Source organism: Apium graveolens, chromosome 5, assembly GCF_009905375.1.
Source record: "Apium graveolens cultivar Ventura chromosome 5, ASM990537v1, whole genome shotgun sequence".
NCBI classification, from domain to species: Eukaryota; Viridiplantae; Streptophyta; class Magnoliopsida; order Apiales; family Apiaceae; genus Apium; species Apium graveolens.
The window spans coordinates 289,575,985-289,595,561 of record NC_133651.1 but is presented as its reverse complement, the minus strand read 5'-3'; the positions used below and the strand labels follow the sequence as shown (position 1 = coordinate 289,595,561).

At 37.2% G+C, this 19,577-nt stretch overlaps 1 non-coding gene across 1 annotated transcript; it reads left to right on the top strand.

Moving 5' to 3' along the window:
• Positions 1-8,780: 8,780 nt before the first annotated feature.
• Positions 8,781-8,887, top strand: LOC141662785 (small nucleolar RNA R71). The gene has a single exon (XR_012550878.1). It is a non-coding gene; the product is annotated as a small nucleolar RNA R71 (small nucleolar RNA).
• Positions 8,888-19,577: the final 10,690 nt, after the last annotated feature.

Genomic DNA, 19,577 nt, shown 5'->3' with positions numbered 1-19,577 from the left:
TCAAGTCTAAAAAATCTTCTGACCCCTTTTAATATCTGAACTCCATCATCCAATAAGGTCTCAAATGCACTCACTTCCGGTGTAAGGAATGGATAAGATTCTTGGAAGTGCATTTAGACATCTCCTGGTTTGCATTATTTATTGAATTTTGTCGAGTACCTCTATTTTAGCCAACTTGGTGAAACCAAAATCTTTCTTCATTGTAGAGAATACTTTTACCAGGACACTGTAGCCTTCATTGAGGATCCTATGCTGTTAGTCGCTAAAACACGCGCTAAATTTCACGCAAGTATACGCGTTCACAAGTAATATAGAATAAATTCTAGTTCGTTCCCACAGGGATAGGTTTAGGTTAATTTCAATCAATGTATTTATGCAACACTAGTATGGTCATTATCCAATTCTAAGACGAGTAACAAATTGTGGTTGTTAAACTAAGATTGACTAAGAGATTATACTAAAAAACATAAACTAAGAGTTAAAGAGAATTGGATAATATATGACACAAACATGGGATTCTAACTTCATTAAATACTTCATTCAAAGCCTTTTCGTTCTTAACCTAAGCATGTAATGGTGATGACACTAATCAAATATCATGAAACTGATAAACGCCAACTTTCGTTGTGCGAATACCATACTACCAGACATCCAAAAAAGAGATAGAAGCTGAATACACACCAATTATATTGAGACCCTATATGTCTATATAATTTGACACATAACGGTTTAATGCACAAGTTATCTTTCGTGATTACATAGGGCAAGTAAGATGGTTAAAATTACCTACGAATCATGCGTAATGAATACATGAACCTATTCTAGCATGGCAAGTTCTAAACCCTTAAATTCACTTTCGCTTCATTAAAGATTAACACACTCTCTTATAAGTTCGCGACTCTCATAAGACGAATAAGCGCAACCAAAATTAGGTTATCATACAATCACCACACACTAAGCCATCGAAACAAATTAACTAAAGAAATCCATAAATAAATCCGCCAGAATCCCACGATAACGATTAGCCCATGTTCGGACTCATCATCAATGTGGGTTCCAATGAAAGCATGGTATAATAAACGTAGTCTTTATACTTAATAAAACCAAGTACGAAATAAAAGTAAAGGTTCAAGAATAAGAAAACTAGCATCCAAAGTTACAACTTAAAACAAATAATCACAAGAATAAACTAGGTCTTCTTCGCCTTCGTTGAATTGTGCTCTACGGTCTTCTTACGCCTTCTCCTTAGCTCCGTTACGTCTCCTTATGAAATACGAGCTTTATTTATGTATATATATGCTGTAGAATTAACCAGGGCTTCAAACTCTCAAAATCCAAATAGAAACAGAATTCTGTCACCCCGACCTGGCGCGACCGCGCGCTGCTTCAGCGCAGGCGCGCTGAGTTTCTGCTTCTTGGGCGCGGCCGCGTGCTACTTTAGCGCGGGCGCGCCGTCCTTCTAGATAAAACTCTGACTTCTTTTCTTCTTGTTTATTTTGAGCTGGTCTTTTCATGAGCCTTTATTCTAGACACCATCCTAACACCAAATTAGCACTAAAACCATGCTAGTTCACCTGATTACCTGGAAAATTACTGCAATGCAAAAACACTACAAAAACACGTCAAAAAAACTAACAACTTGAGTATAAAACACTAATTCAAAGCTTTACGGAGCATAATAAAGTATCATAAATGCCACTCAACATACCCCCAAACTTGAATCAATGCTTGTCCTCAAGCATAAACAGACTCAAAGAACAAGAAATAAAAATGCATGAATGCAAACTATATGAATGCAATGATCCCCATAGAATAACTAAACCAATCAACAAGCAACATCTCAACAAATGCAGTTATTCTCACAAAGATCAATCAAACCCCCAAAATAAACTTACAAGACAGAAACGTGCATGTGTGTAAATGCTTACAGATATACTATCGCAACTAGATCAATAATCATGACTCACTACTCATCAAAGCAATCGCAAGGTTATAAATAGAATGAAGCTAGACTCAAAATAACTTATAACACTTCAATTTTTATACCGGAGGTTTACATGGATTCACGCTTTTATTCACAACATAAAACAACACAAATATGCTTATTTGACCGTGCAATGAGTGAGGTCCACAAAAGACTTATACAATAATACCCATGTAACGAGCGTTAGGTTAGCGGATCCCAGACTATTAAAAGTCTTAGGTCACTAGGTACAAAGCCCCCTAAGAACTTAATAACTCGAGTATTAAAGAGCCCACTCGTGATCAATTATGCATAAACACATTTTTTTTATATCTTTTTTTTTACCAATTTCTGAATGAGTGTGTTTCGCTCCATCTCGTTCAACCCTAGACTACTCATATAAAATGAGCCGGCTACTAGCCATTTGACACCTAGCCACAACAACTAGCAATGAAATCCAATTTTCTCCAATTTTTAAATATCCATGTAAATTTATTATTAAGAGAATATCCTAAATTCTAAATATAAACAAGCGATTAAACCTCGACAAATAAATTAACCATGATCATGATCTAAAACTCAACCAACCTATAAGACTTAGTGAAATACAATTATCTCTAGCATGCAAATCAACTCGATAAGACTTAACATCACTAAATACGACATCACTACACTAGCATCAATATCATAAATCAATCGGCAAAATTATCTAAGGGATCATGTTATAATGCAAATGCATGAAACTATATGAACAAACTATCATAAAAACTACAAAAAAAACTACATGGAAAATATGCAACTATATGCACTAAACTAGCATGAATATGCAAACTACATGCGACTCACACAAAACACATACTCCTTAACTACTATCCCCAAACTTAAAATATTCACTGTTCTTAGTGAAGGTAATATCAAGGAATCAAGCATACCTAATCCGAATCAGGATCATCACCCTCAAGGGGTGGAGTGTCAGGAGTGTCCGGAGGTGGATAAACCAAATCCTCACTGAATACTAGCCACTGGATATCAACTCTCGTGGCTCTGAAAGCAGTCCCCAATGCCTGGGTGAGGTCATATGTGAACCTGCTATGAATTTCATACATAGCATCCATCCTCCTAGCTAGAGGCCTATACTACGTTGAACTCAAACCAACACTGCCATGTGCTTCCTCCTGCTGCTGCTGCGATCCCGAAGGACCAACCTGCTCTCCCAACTAAGCTCTCCAAGCTGCTCTCCTTGCCTGTTGCGTCCCACCAGCAAAAGTCTGATCCGCTGGCCTACCACCTGGTAAATGATCATATGAATAACCAAGCTCCTTAGGATCGGGCTTCCCACCATACCACTCAGTCATGTTCAACAGCATTGAACTTTCAATCGGAGCACTAGGGAGCTACAACCGCTCATGTGTGGGCCAACAAACTCTAACCGCCATGCACAACTTCATCACAATGGACGCATAGGGTATCGAACCCGTAGTACTCCCTCGCAAGAACCTTAGAATATCCTGATGGATAATAATCCCAAGATCAACATAGTCTCCCTGTAAAATACCCCACAGCAAACGAGCACGCTCCACAGTAATCTCATGCACATGAGAAGATGGCATGATGTTAGCACATATAAAAGCATTCCATGCATGTGCAAACCTGTTCATGCACGATGCCGGAAATGTGGTATACTCATCCGTGCCCTTCTTGAACTTCCAATGAGTCTAGGGAACACAAAGGGTAGCAACAATCAAATCTAAATTAATCTCCTCCGGAGTCTTCTCGTTCCAATTCTTTTGATCCGCCCTCCTCCCGGGCTGCTCAATCACCCTACGAATCGCCTCCGAACTGTAGTCCACTGTCATCCACCTCACCACCGTGAAACCGTTCTTCTCTGCCTTAGTATTAGCATAGAAATCACGCCACACTCATGGGCACAGCAGCGGGTGTCTCGCAAAATACCACCCAACCCATCTCCAAGATCATCTCTAACAACTTACCATCTTTCCCCGATGGAAGAAAACCACGCTCCTTGGCTATAGGCTTCGAAAGCAGCCTCACATACTCCACTTCCGCATCAGTAGTTGAAAAGCTTGGCCTCAAATCACCCGTACTCGAAGAATCAGTGTTAATGCTGCTAACTTGAGTTCGCTGTCTTTTTGGTGCCATTGAGATAGAAAGAGATTGAGAGAATACGAGTTTGTAAGAGAGATTGTGAGTTTGAGAGTTTTGAGAAGTGATGGAGAAGTTTGTGTATAAATGTGTGGATATATAGGAGATTGGGAGAGAATTAGTTATGAAAAAGGAGTGGGAATTGATTATGGGAATAATGGGAATAATGGGTTTGATTTGGAGAGGGAAATTTGGGATGTGGAAGAGTAAAAATCGGGTGGGAATTGATTTTATATTAAAAACCCTGATTTTCTCTTCAAAATCTGCCTCATATTTTTTCTGAATCCGGACCCCAGCGCGGCCGCGCGCTGTCTTGGCGCGGGCGCACCTAGTTTCTGGAGTTTCAGCGCGGGAGCGCCGTGCTACTAAAGTTGACCCTGATTTTTTTTGTTTTTTCTGAATTTTTTATGTTTTTCTCTTTTCTTTTTACTTCCTCTACCTACTAATGTACAATAAACTTGGGTTGCCTCCCAAGAAGCACTTGGTTTATGTCGTTAGCTCGGTGTAGAATCTCGAGATCAAGTAGTCAATAAAACGACACTAACTACCTCACAGTTTTCCGTATCCCCATAGTAGTGCTTCAACCTCTGCCCATTGACTTTAAATGCCTGGTCTGGATCATTCTCAAAAATCTCCTGTGATTTTGACTCTCGGAGTCCCAAATCTTGTGAAAATCTGCTTATGAAGAAGATTAAGCACCACCTTCGCATCATTTGTCGGCAAAGCCTTGACTTCCACCCATTTTGATACATAATCGACCGCCAACAAGAGATACTGATTATTGCAAGAAGAGACAAATGGCCCCATGAAGTCTATTCCCCACACATCGAAGACTTCAACCTCGAGAAGCTCATTAAGAGGCATCTCATCCCTTTTAGACATATTACCCACACGCTGACATCGATCACATTTCAAAATAAATTGATGTGCATCCTTAAATAATGTAGGCCAGAAGAATCCCGCTTGAAGGACACGAGCCGCTGTCTTCTCTCCACCGTAGTGACCTCCATAAATAGTTGAATGACAGTCTCGTAAGATTCCCCCCGTTTCGCTATACGGAATACATCTCCTAATGATTTGGTCAGCTCCTTGCCTAAACAGATATGGTTCATCCCACATGTACCAGTTCATCTCATAAAGAAACTTCTTCCTTTGAGCATACGACAAGTCGGGAGGTATGATATTACTCACAAGGTAGTTCACAATGTCTGCAAACCACGGTTCTTCCTCTTGCACTCCAAATAGATGCTGATCGGGAAAAGACTCATCTATCAATATCTTATCCAGTGAAGTTGCACTTGGATCTTCCAAACGAGAGAGATGATCCATGACTTGATTCTTAGTAACCTTTCTGTCCTTGATCTTTAACTCAAATTCCTGAAGCAAAAGAACCCATCTGATTAATCTAGGCTTCGAGTCCTTCTTCGAGACGAGATAGCGAATTGCAGCATGATCACTGAAAACTGTCACCTTCATCCCAAGCAGATAAGATCGAAACTTCTCAAAACCATTGACAATAGGCAAAAGTTCTTTCCCAGTAGTAGTATAATTCAATTCAACACCATTTAGGGTCTTACTAGCATAGTAGACCACATGAAATATGTTGTTCTTTCTCTGCCCAAGAACTGCTCCAATTGCATAGTCATTTGCATCGCACATCATCTCAAAAGGTTCATTCCAATTAGGTGCAGTTATGACAGATGTCGTGATTAAACTCTTCTTCAAGAACTCAAAAGCATCTAGGCACTCGTCATCAAACTTGAACGGTACATCCTTCTCCAGAAGATTGCACAAAGGCTTAGAAATTTTTGAGAAGTCCTTGATGAACCGCCTATAGAAACCCGCATGACCAAGAAAGCTGCGAACTCCCTTAACAGAAATTGGTGGATGAAGATTTTCAATGACCCCCACCTTGGCTTTGTCCACCTCAAGACCCTTACTAGAGACCTTGTGACCAAGAATAATGCCCTGGCGCACCATAAAGTGACATTTCTCCCAGTTGAGAACCAGATTGGTCTCAACACACCTTTTAAGAACATCGCCAAGATTTTGTAAGCACTCATCGAATGAATCGCCAACCACATAGAAATCATCCATGAACACCTCCACGTACAGACCAATCATGTCAGAGACGATAACCATCATACATCTCTGAAATGTGGCAGGTGCCCTACATAAACCAAAAAAATCCCTTCTAAAAGCGAAAGTACCAAATGGACAAGTGAAAGTAGTCTTCTCCTGATCTTTCGGAGCAATACAAATCTGACTATAGCCCGAATAGACATCCAGAAGACAGTATACTCATGCCCAGCCAATCTGTCAAGCATCTGATCAATAAACGACGGAGGGAAGTGATCTTTTCTCGTGGCCTTGTTCAGCTTCCTATAATCCATGCAAACTCTCCACCCCATGACTGTTCGAGTAGGAATGAGCTCATTCTTCTCATTAGCAATAATTGTGATACCTCCTTTCTTTGGTACACACTGAACTGGACTCACACAAGAACTGTTATAAATGGGATAGATGATCCCTACATCCAGCCACTTAAGAATTTCCTTCTTCACAACTTCCTTCATGATAGGATTGAGCCTTCTTTGTTGCTCAACAATAGGCTTTCTACCTTCTTCTAGAAGAATTTTATGCATATAATAAGAAGGGCTAATTCCCTTAATATCTGCTATCATCCATCCAATTGCCGATTTGAACTCTCTCAGAATTCTCAAGAGTTTTTTCTCATCACTACCTGAAAGGTCAGATGCAATAATAACATGCAAGGTAGATGCATCACTTAAAAAAGCATACCTTAAGTGTTCAGACAATGGTTTAAGCTCAAGTGTATGAGCTTTTTCAATAGATGGCTTGAGGCACTTAGGAGATTTGTTCAGCTCCTCCATTCCAAGAGATTCAAAAGGCATATCCATCTTCCTCTTCTAGGGATAAGCATTTAGATATTGTAACTGCTCATCGCCTTCATCATCTTCGCTATCAGAATTCCCCAACAAGGCCTTTTCTAAGGCATCAGACCTTAGCAATTGATCTAGTTCTGAAGTAACCACAGAATCGACCAACTCCACCTTTAAACACTCCTCATTTTTCATAGGGAACTTCATGGCATTGAACACATTAAAAGTTACATCCTGATTCAACACTCGCATTGTGAGGTCACCTTTCTGCACATCTATCAAGGTTTGGTCAGTCGCCAAGAAAATTTTTCCCAAGATTATGGGAATTTTCTTATCCTCCTCGAAATCAAGAATTACAAAATCAGAAGAAAAGATGAGTTTATCCACCTTGACTAAAACATTCTCAACAATGCCTCGTGGATAAGTAATAGAGCGATCGGCCAACTGCAAAGTCATATAAGTAGGCTTCGGATCCATAAGTCCAACTTCTTGAAGATTGACAAATGTATCAGATTGATGCTAGCTCCCAAGTCATATAAGCATTTGTCAAATGACACATTTCCAATGGTGCAAGGAATAGTGAAGCTTCCAGGATCTTTAAGCTTCAGAGGTAACTTCTGTTGCAGCACAGCAACACACTCCTCCGTGTGAGCAACTGTCTCTAATCATCAAGCTTCACCTTCCGAGAGAGAATACCTTTCATAAACTTCACATAACTAGGCATTTGTTCAAAAGCTTCAGCGAAAGGTATGATGATGTGAAGTTTCTTGAACATCTCAAGAAAATTCTCAAACTGCTTATCCAACTTTTTTTTTCTGCAGCCTTTTAGGAAAGGGAGGTGGAGGATAGATCTGTTTCTCCCCTGTATTACCCTGAGGAGGAGTGTGTTCAACAGTAGTCTTCCTTGGTTCAACTTCAGTGTCCTTCTATACTTCTTCTTCAGTCACAACTTCTTCATCCGAACCATGAGAATGTTCGGGGTTTGCAACCTTCCCAGACCTCAATGTAATTGCCTTTACCTGCTCCCTTGCTTCCCTCTTTCCCGGTACTTCATGTCATTAGGAAGTGTACCAGGTTGATGATTTAACAAGGCATTAGAAATGTTCCCAATTTGATTTTCCAAAGTCTTGATAGAAACCACTTGGCTCTTGAACATGAGCCTCAACTCCTCCAATTCAGTTTTTTCATTCGACTGTTGCAGCTGGAGTTATTGCCTTGGTGCATATTACGGTTGCTGTAAACCAGGGGGGTTGTACTACTTTGCTGGAAACTGCTGATAAGGCTGCTGAACCGCATTCTGAGTATTGCTCCAGCTAAAATTAGGATGATTGCGGTTGTTAGGATGATAGGTGGCTAGTACAGGTTGCTGCGACATCTGAAAGTTGCTCACGAATTGAGCTGATTCACTAGAAATGGCATACTGATCAGTCTCATGGGCACCAGCACAAAGCTCACAGACACTGGTGATCTGATTTACTCCATAATTAGAAAGAGAATCCACCTCCATCGTTAAAGCCTTAAGTTGAGCAGTTATGGCAGTAGCTGCATCCAACTCCAGAATTTCTGCTACCTTACCCTGAGATAGTCGCTGAGTAGGATTCTGGTATTCATTAGCAGCCATCAGTTCAATCAATTCATAAGCTTCGTCATAGCTTTTAGCCCACAAGGCTCCTCCTGATGCTGCATCAAGCATGGGTCTAGAAGTAGCACCCAAACCATTATAGAAAAAGTTAATGATCATCCAGTCAGGCATCCCATGATAATGAGACTTCCTAAGCATCTCCTTACATCGATCCCAAGCCTCACATAAAGATTCTCCAGATTACTGAGCAAATCGAGTAAGTACGTTTCTAATTACTGCAGTCTTCGCCATAGGAAAGAATTTGGTTAAGAACTTTTGAGCAAGATCCTCCCATTTGGTGATAGACCCTGGTGGTAGAGAATGTAACCAGCACTTAGCTTTATCTCGTAGAGAGAATGGGAAAAGCCTCAACTTAATAGCATCTTCCGAAACTCCATTGAACTTGAAAGTGTCGTAGATCTCGATGAAATCTCTGATGTGCATGTTGGGGTCTTCTGTCGGAGAACCCCCAAACTGAACTTAGTTATATATCATCTGAATCGTGCTCGACTTGATCACAAAGGTATTAGCCTAGATGGATGGCCGTATAATGCTAGACTGAATATCATCGATCTTCGGTTGAGAGTAGTCCATCAAAGCCTTTGGATTTGCTTCTGGTTCTCCCATCGCAACAAGAGCCTCTTCTTCTTTCTCAACTAAGATCTCTTCCTCAACTTTATCCTCTACTACAACTTCTTCCTCAGCTTGATCCAATGTCCTCTTACGAGACCGAGAACCCGTATCCATACACGCACGCTAGAGTACCTGAAACACGACAAGGAATTAAGTAACAATGTCCGAGTCACTGAACTTTAACGACCAATGATGACAAATACATAAACTAAAAATTAACATCGAAATCCCCAACAATGGCGCCAAAAACATGTTAGTCGCTAAAACACGCGCTAAATTTCACACAAGTATACGCGTTCACAAGTAATATAGAATAAATTCTAGTTCGTTCCCATAGGGATAGTTTTAGGTTAATTTCAATCAATGTATGTATGCAACACTAGTATGGTTATTATCCAATGCTAAGACGAGTATCAAATTGTGGTTGTTAAACTAAGATTGACTAAGAGATTATACTAAAGAACATAAACTAAGAGGTTAAAGAGAATTGAATAATATATGACACAAACATGGGATTCGAACTTCATTAAATACTTCATTCAATAGCCTTTTCATTCTTAACCTTAGCATGTAATGGTGATGACACTAATTAGATAACACAAAACTGATAAACGCCAACTTTCGTTGTGCGGATACCATACTACCAGATATCCATAAAAGAGATAGAAGCTGAATAGACACCAATTATATTGAGACCCTATATGTCTATAGTATTTGACAACGTAACGGTTTAATGCATAAGTTATTTATCATGATTATATAGGGCAAGTAAGATGGTTAAAATTACCTACGAATCATGCATAATGAATACATGAACCTATGCTAGCATGGCAAGTTCTAAACCCTTAAATTCACTTTCGCTTCATTAAAGATTAACACACTATCTTATAAGTTTGCGATGCTCATAAGATGAATAAGCGCAACCAAAACTAGGTTATCATACAATCACCACACACTAAGGCATCAAAACAAATTAACTAAAGAAATCCGCTAGAAACCCACGATAACCATTAGCCCATGTTCGGACTCATCATCAACGTGAGTTCCAATGAAAGCATGGTATAATAAACGTACTCTTTATACTTAATAAAACTAAGTACAAAACAAAAGTAAAGGTTCAAGAATAAGAAAACTAGCATCCAAAGTTACAACTTAAAACAAAGAATCACAAGAAACTAGATCTTCTTCGCCTTCATTGAATTGTGCTCTACGGTCTTCTTACGCCTTCTCCTTAGCTCTGGATTTTCTTCGCCTTCATTGAATTGTGCTCTACGGTCTTTTTACGCCTTCTCCTTAGCTCTGGTATGTCTCCTTATGAAAAACGAGCTTTATTTATGTATATATATGTTGTAGAATTAACCAGGGCTTCAAACTCTCAAAATCCAAATAAAAACAGAATTCTGTCACGCCGACCTGGCGCGGGCTCGCGCTGCTTCAGCGCGGATGCGCTGAGTTTCTGCTTCTTGGATGCGGCTGCACGCTACTTCAGCGCGGGCGCGCCGTCCTTCTAGATAAAACTTTACTTCTTTTCTTCTTGTTGATTTGAGCTGGTCTTTTTACGAGCCTTTATTCTAGACACCATCCTAACACCAAATTAGCACTAAAACCATGCTAATTCACCTGATTACCTGGAAAATGCCTACAATGTAAATACACTACAAAAACACGTCAAAAACACTAACAACTTGAGTACAAAACACTAATTCAAAGCTTTACGGAGCGTAATAAAGTGTCATAAATGTCACTCAACATATACATAGGCCATATGATTTCCTTTCCACCTCTTTACCTGAACACCAATCTTTCTGGAAATCTGTTATGGGCATTAATTGCTCTCACTTCATCCAGCTCATCCAGGTAAAGGTTGCTTTCTGAGAATTCTTTGATGTCACAGATTAATAGTTGATCATCCTTGTTGACTTTGGGCATAGGCTTAGAAACCACTTTGAGTTGAGTTGGATTTAACTTGACTCCTACACTTCTCTTCCTTGCATTTCTCTTTTTGGTGGGCAGTGGTAAATTGAATTCAGGTAAAGGCAAACTGTCCCAACCTATGGGTTCATCCTTGGGTAAGATAGGCTCACCATGAAAGTTGATTATGGATGAACCTTGATTTCAACAGGTTCCTTACCGGACACAGTTGGTTGAATTGTAGTTTTAGATTGAACTTGATCAGTTTCCCGTTCAGTAGGACTAGCTGGGCTTTTTGCATTGGCCTTCCTTCTAATCCCTTTTGCCCACTCTGGTCTTGCTTCCTTCTTCTTTGGTTTATCAGCTAAAGTCTTCTCATTTTCAGTGAAAACAGCCTGCATCTCAAGTTTCCTTTTTACTCCTTTAATGACTTACTTCTTCCTGATTCTCTGAGCTCCAAGTCTTTTGTTTTCTTCTTCTTTAGCTTCCCCAAAATGAGGGCCCAGTCATCACATAAATTATTTTATCATATGTATAAATTCTTGTAATACTTGGTCTTATCATGACATTCTTGGTGACTTTGAAGCTTTAAATTGATGCACCCATCAGTTTTCCTTAATCTGACCTAGAAGGAGAATAGTCAACCAATATTGGGTGATTTGTTGATAGTAAGACACTTGCTTGTTTGGGTTTCAGAACCTCAAAATTGTTGAACTCATTCTTTGTTGAGGTTTCACCTTTATCCCTCTTTCCTAGCTGTATTTCATCTATGGTGATTGGCTTCAACTGTGTGAAATGCTTCACAAAATGATCTTGAGTAGCAGTTTAGCCAAAAACCTTCTCAATTCTGTCATCAATCCCTTTCATTTTTTCTTTTAACCTGAGCTCAGCTGCTGCTAGATTGATCATATCGATATTTTCCATAACTGGTGGCTTAGAGATACTGATAGCCGATACCATTACTTTGCTTACTTGAATATTCATATCCTTCTCCCCTTTTTGTTGGCATCAAGTGAAGCAGGGTTTGAAGTTTGAGCAACCACCAACTATTGAAGTAATTGAGTTTGAGCTTCTTGGTTTGAGAGTATCTTGTCCAATGAGTTCTCAACAGCTGTCATTCTGGAACCCAAGGCCTCAATCTTCCTATTTAGATCATTGTCCTTTCTGAGTTTCTGGTGAATATCCTTCATAGTTGACTCATGAAGCTTGACCTCTACTTTGTCATTGAGGTCTTTCTTGATTGTATCAATGGCTTGTTTGAGCTCATCCACATCTTGATTCTGTTTAAGAGTCTAAATTTTGTGCAGCTGTAGAGATTTAAGATGGGCTTCTAGAAGACTCCTGGTACTAGCATTGGTGGTGGCTTCAATTGCTGATTGAGTATGAGATATAAGTTTGAACATTATGGAGTTGAAATTGTGATAACTGCACTCCTTGGTTAGCATCCCGGATGGAGTACCTGTAGAGGAACTAGAGCCTGTAGCTTCCCTTAAGTTCATGTCATCTTCATCAGTATCTTCCCTATTTGACTCATTACCAAAAAAGTCACCAAAATCATATTTAAAATCATCACCAGCTGTAGGTGGAAGAGATTTGATTGCATCATTTGCTTTTAGCATTGAAGCTGTAGTATGTACCAGATTGAGAATCCTCTCTACTTCCTCATTGCCCTGAGCAGCCAAAGTTTGGTAGACTGTAATATGATGAGTAAATGTCTCAACATCTAGGAAAATAGAGTTTGTGACGGCTTGGTATTCTTGCTGATATAGTCTTTCCCTTTCTTCCTCATTGATATTCATTGACTCACTTGCAATGGCTTCCACCCTTATTTCTCCTGTACCTGCCTTTCTCTCATATTCTCTCTCTTTTCTCATTAAGGGCTCCTCTTGGCTCACCACCCTCACACCCTCACCTTCACCATATAAGGTGAGACTCCTCTCACTCTCTTTTGCCATGCTGAAAGAAATAACATGCATATGTTCAATCTTTTTCTCATCTTTTTCCTGGGAGAAACCCAGCCTCTCACTCATATCACTCCATTCCCTCAATCCTAAGAGTGATTGAACAACTACTAAATCATCTACACTTGTAACAATTTTAGAGATTTCAAGAGGTATAGAGAATATCAACGAATGAGTGATATCTGTCGAAGTAGCAACTGTGAGTATCAACGGATGACTGCTATTAGGCTTATCCATCAAAGGACAACCACTGATCAATGGATGAGGAATATCTGTCGAAGAAGTAGAAATAATGGATAAATGAGTTAAAACTATTGTCGAATATATTACGCCCCCAAATCAGGGGTCAGGGGATTTGGTCGTCACTATGAAACCTCAATCTAAAATAACATGTTACATCAATAAATAAATGCCAGCAATTGAAATATAACATCTGTGACCCCAAACTACACCAAGATCTTTTCAGGTTACAGTTCTAGAAATAGGAATTCCAAGAATACATTTTTCACTTTCTTTTACAACTCTTTTCAACAAATTCCAACTCAATACTAAACCCGCTAGTATAACTTCAAAAAAAAGTACACTAGGCCCAACTATACAATACACAATTATAATGTAATATAATATAAACAACTTTTTACAATAGAACTTACTTTAGTTTTGCAACCATGGACCAACCATCTTCCAAAAGTCTCTTATTTGCTTTCTCGAATTACGCAGCTAAACAGCGCAAGCTAATCCTCACTGGAAGGTTACATTTTAAAACAGGAATGTACGAGCGAAAGAAATGCTCAACAAGTTCATTATAGTATATATATATATATGGTCTTTTTGATATAAAATCAACGTCTACAATAGAACAGAACATTTGAAATCATAATTATTGAATCAGAAAATTTAGTTAAGGAATCCCAAATTGGTTATTTTGAATCTCGACGAGGATAAACTCGTAAAACAATTTTTACGGAAATATTGTAAACAACAACATGAAACAGTGATTATGGACTGAATTATAAATTTTATATCCAATTTACTCAAAACTCCAATCATGATATCAATACTTATTTTGTTGTCACATCAAATTAGATATCAATACTAACTTAGATGCTCACAACATCCCATACTGAAGTCAACATCAATCATATATATTAATACCACCTTTGATATTTAACAACAAATTAAGTATCAACATTAATCAGAAACTGAATTTCACATTTTATCCAAAACAAAAACACTTGAGCAATCATTTATTATATGATTATCAAAAATAATATAATAATTTAGATTCGAAGCTTTCACCGATGGACGTACTATCACATGCTGATCAGCCTGTGTGATAGCACTGGATCATAATTCATAGAAACATGTCCCACAACACGAGTACTCAAATAAAAAGGTAATATATCTGCCCGTGGCATAAGTTGTATTATAAATATTTCATATAATACATGGCCCTCCGCTGGACCGTCCACCCCGGTCACTTACGCATTCATCCAATCTTAAAACCTTTATTGAAAGGGGTCATAGTAATCGACACCCTTATAAATTTTATTCCCCCATTCACTTGGGCAGGAATACTCGCCACAAAAATCATCTTTCTCAAAATTTAAAATATTTATAAATATAGTAATTTGATAAGTAAAAATACTTAACTATTCTGAATATAGAATAGCAGAAGAGTACTTGCATAATAAGCATTTAATTCAGCGATATATAAAACAATTATCTATTCTGAAGTGGAAATAGAGAAGAATACTTGCATAATCATAAACAGTTTGATATGTAAAGTATTAAACTATTCTGGAATTAGAATAGCGTAGAAAACTTGACTTTGATTTTTAGTAGTTAAGCACACTCGCGATATCACGGTTATCTCAGTCTGACATCTCATGATCTCGCTGTCTTTCGATTTTAATAAATCATCGATATGCTGCTTTTGCGATTGGTAGAAGCCAGATATCCCATACCATTTCATTTCATTCCTTCCAATGTTTGGTCCTGATCAACTCGAATGGTCCGCATCTATAATTAAAAGATACAACTTTAATCGTCTAAACGATAATTACTTGGCGAACTGCGCATCAAAACCCTATCGTCTACCCATACGATAGCCCACATATAAATAAAAAGTTAAACACAAGACTCTTGACCCATGTATGCATATAATTCACATAGCACATATACATATAACTCATAAAGCATGTACATACATAATCCCCGTATCACATAATTTATATAACATATGACTCGGTTTGTCAAAAGATTTGACTCGGTAGGTTTAAAACTGAAATCGGGTCAAAAATATGATTTATCGATCAATAACTGATGCAGGATGATTTGTAAAACAAGCGACCTTTCGAAACGAATGAATTTGGGTCTCGAAAGTATTTTTAATGAAAGCAAAATATTTTTCTGAGTCTAGACGCGTTCGTTTCGTATTAAACGGACAAAGGGTCTATTTATTACGAATAAAATAAGAATAAATCAATTAATAATAATATTAATTGATTTTTAAATACTCAAATATATTTTTAAAATCTCAAATTAATTTTTAGAAATTATTTGGCTTAATTATAAATAATTACACTTTATTTAACTATTTATAAATAAAATTAATTGATTAAATGAATTAATCAATTAATTAAATCTATAAACAATTAATTAAAATAAATTATAAATAATTAAATAAAATTGGATTTTTAAAAATAATAAAAAAATAATAATTTTGGAATTTAAAATAATTTAGTTAATTATTTAAAATAATTAACTAAATTAATTTTGAATTAAAAATAGAATTTTAGAAATTAAAATCAGAATACTTGATTTATTTTCAAAAATAAAATCAGAAAGATAGGTTTTGATTTTGCTAGTTTCAGATCTAAGGGCTGCCATATGGGGAAGATGACCGGAACCTCAAGAACATTCGATGGATTCCGGAAATTGCTCCAGAATCCAGCAAAGCTCCCGGAGCAACGACATTGTCCGACAATCCACACAACAACCCTGATTCGGGGTCAAAACCATACGAAAAATCATGGTTTTTTGCTCAACACAGTCTATAATATTGCAATAAGTCATATACAACATCAATAACCACAAACAATCATCGAAATCAAAAATCCGATGAATCCAATGACGAACACCGGCGATAATCCGGCGAAACCACTAACTGCAACAATTCTAACTCAAATTTAACTACCTATATATCAAAATAAACCTTGTAAATCATACTATCTATTAATCATAAACATATCAACTGAAGATCAACAACAAGACTGGAAATTTGTATTGAAAAACAGGGCCTAAATCGAGTTTCATCAAATCATAACCAAAACTGTAAATTTTTTTATACCAAATCCATCCTTATGATCTCTACAATCATGTTCAATCACCCAAACATATAAACGAATAACAACTGACTCAAGAATTAAAAAGAAAACTATATATTTATACAACAACTCGTCTTAGTATCTCTGGAAACAAAACGATAAATCCAAACACATGAATCAATTGTATTAAGCATGGTAAAACTATATATATCCTCAGAATCAATCAAAAATCAATAGAAATCCATGACCCAATTTGAACAAAAATGGAGAACATCATTTTTACTAAATACTGAACCTTAGTCGACGAAAGTGGTGTCAAAAGATTGGTCTTGAAAAGCTCTTTGATTTGGTATATTGAAAACAAACAACAGATGATTGTAAGGCCTTCAATCGAATGATTGTTTAAAGAACAAATCCTAAACCGCCAAATTGAATTTCTGGATTTTCTATTTTATTTTTTAATATTTTGATAATTATAATAATTAAAATAAAAATCCATCTTTTTATACTTTTTTAAAAAATACCCCAAAATCAATTAAGGGTGTTTTTATCCCTTAATTAAAATAATTAGGCCACAAAACAATAATTATGGGGAATAATTTTTAATCGAATAAATATAAAATCTATGTCAAAATTCCCCAAAAATTATGAGTAATCCAAAATGCAATAATAATGGATATTTGGAATATGTATGATTTTATAAAAATAAAAATTTGAATTTTGTGGCCTTTGACGTCCCGGTGGGGTCCCGGTCCGTTGATTTTTGAGAAATTGAAACATTTCCTAAATTAATAGAAAACTTCAAAAACACGTATAATGCATGTAAACACAAATAAAATGAGATAAATTAAGTACCTCGATAAACATGCAAATAACACGCGCCCATATTGCGGGTAATTTCAAACAAATGCATTTTAAACACATAACGAGTATCCGAAAAATACTCTGGTCCTTACGGGACCACACATAAATCCACCGCATGTTATATCATGGCAAGATATATTTTTAAATAATATTAAACACATATTAATTCCTTTAACATGTACCCAAAATAGTCGTATAATATTATTTTTAAATATTTTTAAACCTCAGCCTATGCCCGGGTGAACACGGTTAAAATACCAAATAATATTTCTGACACGGATAAAATACTGAGACAAGTAAAAATATCCACTCGATCCGCAGGACTGGAAGATACACTTAATTTTACTGATACCGATAAAACGACCGACTTTCAAATAAACTTTTGAAAATAATACATTTAAGTAATATTTTCAGAAATTAACAAGGATCGAGATATTACCATTTAATGACACGAACTCATCAAACATGAATATATTATCCACCATTTTATTCCTTCTAAATCAGAAAAGCACATAAACATATTCAAATAATAATAATAATAATAATAATAATAATAATAACTCTGAAAAAATACGGGATATCACAGAATCTGGGGAGATTGATTTTAAATTTAGGTGCAAAGATTCTTCAACAGTTTGAGAAAGAATGGGCAACCGAGCCAACAAATCATCAATAAGATGATGCTCAGTTGCTCTAGATTTTGGCTCCTCCATGAATGTAAGAGATGAAGAACCAAGAACTGATGTGTGTATCATATCCATATCTAGAGAGATAGTTGGAGAGTTTTGTGTATGCGGTGTTTAGATAATGAGAGATTTTGACTGTGACTCCACGTTTGTTGGAGACACATCAATCTGAATTTGAGATGGTGGATTAACTGAGTCTTGGACTTTAGTTGGCACTGTGTGTGCACCCTGTGACTCCCCCATTGGTTTTGATTTCTTCTTTCTGATATAAATTTGGGTTTGGTCTGTGTCCGTTCCCCTTTTGGCATGTGCTCTTGGTTGAGAGCTTGTTTCAATAGTTACATCCTTTTGGGAGGATGTTACTAGCAATGAACTAATTTCCTTATTAAGCACTACAGTTTGTTGGGAAAATGTAGTGTGGCTGGTTTGGGTCACACATACCTCACCCTCCTTATCCTTGGGGCTTCTTTGATGTTCACCCCTTCCCCCACCCAACTGACTACCCTAAGCACTCCATTCAAGTGAAGTAGTAGTTGTTACAACTGATATCTTTTGAGAGACAACTGAGGTTGGGTTCTTAGACTTGGATTTAGATTTAGGTTTTGTAGCTTGGGTAGGTATCTGTTTGGTCACTCTCACAGATGACATTGCCACTAGTTAAAGTTGAAGAAGTAATGGGTGTAGAAGAGATTGGAGCAGAAGTAGTTACCTCAGTTACCTGTTGTGCCTCAAAGATTGGAAGATAGTTAAGAGGCACTCCATTGTTGAGGTTGTTCCTGCTCAAATATACAAGTACTCTTATTTCTTGAACCCAACAATCAAGCTTGTTATTTGGGTTCTCAACAATAAAGTCCTCAAAAACAAAGTTAGCTAACATCATAAAGAATCTAGCATAATATACGTTTCTGGGAATTTTCTTGATATCCCCTAATTTATACCCTAACTCTAGCATGACATAATTACTGAAATTAAAATGCTTATCAGTTAGGAGCATGTAAAGCATGTTAAGCAGGGAAGAAGTGCTAGCATCAAAATTACTAATTTTCCCTGATAACACTTTGATAAAAGCATCACACATAAAGCTCCACTCTTTACTAAGACCCTTTCTCCTGATATTACCCAAACTGGTGGTTTCAAGAGAATAGCCAATATAATTGAGCAAGTTGACTACATCAGTATCAGTGTGTGCAACAGTTGTGTTATTCTCAAGTATTTTAAAGTAATATTGAATAACATCTGAGTTAACACTATAGTTGGTTCCTTTGAGAGTAAAGGTGATTATCGTGTCTGAAGAATTGAAAACAACAGATGACCACACTTCCTCCACAACTTCGCAGTAAATCACCGGAGACTCGAGCATATAATATTTCAATTTGCAGTTGCTAATGAAGTCCATCATCTTGTGAAAGTGTTCAGAGGTAACAATACTCTTGTCCAAAAGTGCGATAAAGTTATTCTTCTCATAAATGACATAGACTGAGACATTATTTTAACTACAGGTGCCACTGTTGCTAAGTATGCAGTTATAGAGAGAGAAAAGGTT